Source organism: Balaenoptera borealis, assembly GCF_965194805.1.
Source record: "Balaenoptera borealis genome assembly, chromosome: 3".
Classification (NCBI taxonomy): Eukaryota; Metazoa; Chordata; class Mammalia; order Artiodactyla; family Balaenopteridae; genus Balaenoptera; species Balaenoptera borealis.
In genome coordinates, this window is record NC_138866.1 from 177,953,451 (window position 1) to 177,959,450 (window position 6,000).

At 46.9% G+C, this 6,000-nt stretch overlaps 1 protein-coding gene across 8 annotated transcripts in view; it reads right to left on the reverse strand.

Moving 5' to 3' along the window:
- DCLRE1C (DNA cross-link repair 1C) overlaps positions 1-5,318 on the reverse strand; it is a 116,864-nt gene extending 111,546 nt beyond the window's left edge. For 3 of the 8 annotated variants that reach the window (XM_082385415.1, XM_082385413.1, XM_082385412.1), the window contains exon 1: positions 5,247-5,317. The gene's annotated coding sequence lies outside the window, so the exon portion shown is untranslated. Of the gene's footprint in view, positions 1-5,246 lie in introns of all 8 variants that reach the window. The other 5 variants (XR_014242619.1, XM_082385420.1, XM_082385416.1 and 2 more) reach the window with 4 other exon arrangements.
- Between the last annotated feature and the right edge of the window lie 682 nt (positions 5,319-6,000).

Below are 6,000 nucleotides of genomic sequence, written 5' to 3' on the forward strand. Positions count from 1 at the left end.
ATGTAAAAGAATGAAATTAGAACACTCCCTAACAGCACACACAAAAATAAACTCAAAATGGATTAAAGACCTAAATGTAAGGCCAGACACTATCAAACTCTTAGAGGAAAACATAGGCAGAACACTCTATGACATAAATCACAGCAAGATCCTTTTTGACCCACCTCCTAGAGAAACGGAAATAAAAACAAAAATAAACAAATGGGACCTGATGAAACTCAAAAGCTTTTGCATAGCAAAGGAAACCATAAACAAGATGAAAAGACAACCCTCAGAATGGGAGAAAATATTTGCAAATGAAGCAACTGACAAAGGATTAATCTCCAAAATTTACAAGCAGTTCATGCAGCTCAATATCAAAAAACAAACAACCCAATCCAAAAATGGGCAGAAGACCTAAACAGACATTTCTCCAAAGAAGATATACAGATTGCCAACAAACACATGAAAGAATGCTCAACATCATTAATCATTAGAGAAATGCAAATCAAAACTACAATGAGATATCATCTCATACCGGTCAGAATGGCCATCATCAAAAAATCTACAAACAATAAATGCTGGAGATGGTGCGGAGAAAAGGGAACCCTTTTGCACTGTTGGTGGGAATGTAAATTGATACAGCCACTATGGAGAACAGTATGAGGGTTCCTTATAAAACTAAAAATAGAACTACCATACGACCCATCAATCCCATTACTGGGCACATACCCTGAGAAAACCATAATTCAAAAAGTCATGTACCACAATGTTCATTGCAGCTCTATTTACAATAGTCAGGACATGGAAGCAACCTAAGTATCCACTGATGGATGAATGGATAAAGAATGTATTATTTATATATACATAAATATTATATATAATATTCCATTATATAGATATAATGGAATATTAATCAACCATAAAAAAGAAGGAGCTATCGACCTTTGCAACAATATGGATGGACTTGGAGGACATTATGCTAGGTGAAATAAGTCAGACAGAGAAAGATAAATACTGTATGATCTCACTTATATGTGGAATGTAAAAATAAAAACAAACTAATAGAAACAGAGAGCAGATCGGTAGCTGCCAGAGGTGGGGGGAAGAATAGTTGAAGATGGTGAAAAGGTAAAAGAAAAACGTGCAAAAAATTATATCTGAGAAATTCCAACGCGAAGTTTTTCTCATAAGTTAGAAGTATATAAATACAAGTTTCTATTAATTTTTAAAAATGGCATTACCTTCACTTGCTTGATCACCCTCACGAGCACATCCTCCTCTTCTTCCAAAATCGACACTTTGCTGTATGCAATAGCTTTGCTGCCAATGAGTATCTTTGTCCAGGGCATTCATCTCCCAGTGCCCCTCTGCCCACATGCTTCAACAGCAGCATTATTTATACCTATTGAGTGGACTAGCCAGTTTCTGAGGGCAGTACTTCTGATTGCGCTGAGTTGCCTGTATAGATTCCTTGAAAAATTGAGACCAAAACTTGTAAGACTTATTTCAATTGATTTCCAGAAAAGAGAAGTTGTTCAGTCAACTTAGCTGATTAGTGAAAAGAAACTGACTTCCCGGAAATTCTGTATATAAATATACTGAATAATAAACCTGTCCTCCCCATTCATGACTTAACTCTGAAAACCCCGACCTGCCTAGTTCCCAAGCCGCTAGGGTTGGCCCAGGGTTCTCAGCCCGGGGCTTGGCCAGCAGCCATCCCCTTCCCCTGGACTATTCCACATAGGGATAAGGTGCTCCTAGCAGATTTATCCCTTTCTCCTTTTAACCTCTTAGTTTATATACAAAGGCTTTGCTGATTACTTTGAACAATGGAATTGTTCCATTCTTTTTTTTCTCCATTTTTTTCCATTCTTTTCTTTTTTCCATTCTTGTGCTATTTGTTTGAAATCAGGAGTAAGCGGGAATTGTCAGCAGCCTGGGTATCCAACAAGAGAGGCTCAAAGAAGCATTCTCCCCCTACCCCCTACTTTCCTTCTCTGAAGCCAGAGCTCCCTTTTGATCCAAAGATCCAAAGACCTGGTAGAGAAAGTGGATAGACCACCGTAACATCAGAATCCCTGTGATCTCAGCAGAGTTGCTGGGTAAAACTTCCATCAAGCTCCAAAGACAGGACAGTAGCACAACTAGAATAGTTGTATTGTGATGAACAAAAATCACTTGTAAGCCAGAGACCAAGGTCCCTACCCTAAATATCCTTGAAAATAGCCCAGCCACCTAATCAATCTTTATGGGGATCTGAGAAGCGTGAGTACATGTGACTAGGATGAAGCACAGACTCCCTGCCTCATCTTTCTGAGTTTTTTTCTAGAAAATTATCAGCTGCTTTATAGATAATATTATGGTTAAGAACACAAGGCCTGGACCTAGACTGCCTTGGTTTGACTCAGCTTCAGCACTTAAGAGCTGTGTGGTCTTGGGCAGGTTACTTAACCTCTGTGTGTCTGTTTCTTCATCTGAAATATGAAACAATATGCTACAATACCACCACCCACCCACTTGTAAAACTTATTTATGAGGATATAAGTTGACAACAACACATGCAAAATATTTTAAATAGTGCCTGGCACATAATGAGTGTTCAATAAAGTATAGCTGCTGTAATTTTTATTATAAGGCTCTTTGAAAAAAAACTAGTTCTAGAAAAAACTGCAAAAAGTACTTGCAATGAAGCAAGATGTGAAAAATGCTTTTTATGATTTAACAAAGGATACAGCATTGTTAACATACACTCAGCTTTTAGAAAAAAATGAATAGAAAAAAATATACTAAAATGTGTCAGTACTAATTGCCTCTGATTATTGGTAAGTTTCCTGTTCGTTGGTTTACTGTCTGTACTCTCTAAATTTTCTATAATGTGCACATATCGTGTCTATAACAAGGACAAAGTTAAAATGCTCCATTACTGCCCTCAGCTTCCCAAGGGCACAGCAGGGCTAGGCTGTCCAGAGGTACAGGGATCCTCCCCTGCAGGGCTGGCAGGCATCTCAGGTGTTGTTTGCTGTCAAATTTTGTGCCATTTTCCAATGACAGCAGCTCAGTTCCTTTTGGCAAGCTAAGCCTCGATTAGAATTCTAAGGCTTCTTAAAAACCATGCTAAGTCCCTGCCTTCCAGGAAGGAGTTTCTGGAAAACTGTGCTTCATGTTTTGAGGGTAGGGAACCATTTGGCGATCCCATGAATGTCTCGGACCCGCTCCACCCAAGAATGCAGCCCCTGACAGTTTCCCAGGCAATTTCAGGGGTCCCCTCCCTCCTCCCTCCCCAGGTAGAGAGAAGCCCATTCCAGAGCAGGGCCCAGGACCGCTCTTCCTCTCCAGCATGCCCTTCCCTGGCGTCCCGACTTGATACACTCCTGCTGTACGTGGTAGTTCCAATGTACAGCTCCCCCAGTCCGACCATGACGAGCTGCCGTGGGAAAAACATCGGCCTTGCGTCAGGATCCTGGATTTGAACCTAGCTTTGAGACACACTGCCGTGGGACTCTGCACAAGCAATGACGTTCCTCTGAGATTCAGCTTCAGCCCAAAAAAGGATAATATCAACCTCAGCAGGGACGTGTGAGGATTGAACAAGATTAATAACGTAAATATTCTTGGTTTCATTCTGCTAACTCTGCCCACCCGGAGCGCATCACTTGTATCATACTATTCACCACGCCTTGAACACCCGTGATGGGCCAGGCCCTGGCTGAGCAGACAGGGATGAACAGGGCAGCCGGTTCTCACAGAGCTAGGCGTCCAGTGGGAGGTGAGCAGGTCACAGTGACCATGGGATACCTGCTCTAACGGGGGAGCGGGGGGTGCTCTGCGACCACAGAGGAAGGGGCAGCAGCGGGTGTGCAAGAAGCCTTCGCAGAGGAGACGGTGCTTAGCTGAGCCTGGGGGGTCCGCGCCTGCGGGACGGACAGGCCGGGCAGGGTTCCAGCCAGCCCCCACAGCATTGATTAGGACCCAGCACAAGTCTGCTGCAAACGTATTTATTTGTTCCCCCACGCAACCACGCTAGAGGACAGGCACGAACATTCATCTTGGTAGCAAGAGCCTTGGCAGGTGGCAGGAACCCATCTGAGCCCTGTACCTCCTCGTTGAGGGAATGCATGATAAGTGAGTGGATATTAGGAGGGCCTGAAATTTACCATAGGTGAGCAACAGCTTTAGAGGTACAGCTGTTTACATTCGAGTCCAAGCATTCTGGGCCAAAGGGAAAGTTTCATGCCCCCGCGCTGCTGCAGAGCTGGGCTCAATGCTTTTGGTGAGCAATTTCAGCCTCCGCTGAGCTGACTCTCCTGGGGCTGGGTCCTCGGCTTCCCGGCTGAATGTGCGTGCACTCGATTTCCCCCGCAAGTGTGCTCGAGGCTCTTCAAAACAACTGCCTTAAGGCCTCTCCTCAGACCTTCTCCTGTTCATGTTTTCAGGTTTCACAAGGCCCCCTGACCCCGCCCCTAATGTAGCAGTGACCCCGGTGTCACCACCGACACTCACATCGGGTGCATCCTGCCATGCACCCAATGCAGGCATTTAAAACATTTTAAAGAATATTTAGTTTTGACAAAACGCTCATAATACAAAAAAAAAAAAAAAGAGCAAAACTATATAAATAGCAAAGTCGGTAGGTGTATAAACACGCACATATACATGCGCATGCGCACATAGACGGTTAATGCGGTTATCACTTGGGTGAAGGAATACCTGATGGTTTTACCTTCTATTTATTCTTTCCCGCAGATTTCCACACTGAACATTTTTTCCCCAAAGATCATAAAAACAGTATTTTTAGATCGTGGTTTTCCAGACTGCACTTGCCTGGGAGAGCCCCTGGACACCCCAAGGAGCAAGGGGCGCGGGTGAGACCGCAGGCGCCCACACCTTCTTCTCCAGGATGGGAAGCGCCGGAGGATCAGGGCCCGCGGGGTCCTCCCGCAGCAACTCGGCGCCCGCCCTCCCCCTCGGCCCAGGCCTGCTTTGCGTCTAACCAATCCCCGGGGGTCACAAGAGTTGCCATAGGGAGCCCGGTTCGCCGTCAACAGCTGGCACCGTCGCTGGCTACCGGCAATCACGGGGCGGTCGCGACGGGGTGGGCGTGTCTCGGGGTCCCCGCGGACGGCTCGCGGGGGCGAGGACCCTGGGCTGCCCGAAGCGCCGTGCCATCCAGGGGTCATCACGCCGGCCCCAAGCCCCACTCGAGCGCTTCCCTGCGGGGAGCACGCCTCTCCCCACCCCCCGCGGCCGGCGCACCCCCAGCTCACCTGCAGGGACACGGTGGCGCGACACCCGGACGCTGCGCAACCCCAGACGCTGGGTTCCCCGACGCCGCGCCCCGTCGCTCCTTAAAGGGCAGCGCGCCTCCGCCCGCCGGTTCCCATTGGCCCTGCTCCCGGGCCCGGCCGTCTCCCATTGGTCGCTGCCCTTGGAGGGCGGGGCTGGGCGGTGAGCGGCACCCGCCCTGCCCGCGGCGCCTGAAAGCTAAGGGACAGGAATTTAAACGAGTTCTACTCCGCCTCTGGCTTGCTGCCCTATTCTTTCTCAATAGGTTGTTTGCAGGAAATCCAGAGAGGTCTGTCTCCCCAGTGCACGGACCTCACTTGGGATTTCTTTTGATATGTATCTCTGTCCTCTGCATGATTCCTAAAAACCTGGAAGGCAGGCAGGTGTTTCTTCAGACCTCTCTGGTTTCCCCACCGGTCTCTACGCACAGCCCATCAGGAATGGAAAAGGCTGGTAGTTTGTCTCTTTTCTCCTCATTAGGCCACTTAGATTCTGAACACGCGCTGCAACCACCCTGAACTGATTTTCAATTAGGGTAAAAGCACAGGACTCTTCAAGCTGACCCCATTCTCCAGGGGAACAAACCCAATGTCACTCCAAGTCTGCAGACACAGAATGGGGTTTTGATTCACATTTGATTAAATTTTCAAAGAACTGGAACTGCATTTTCTGGTCTTCCGAGGAGTTCATTTCGGACTCTGTATTTACATAGAAGCCTTAGTGGGGCAAAGTGAC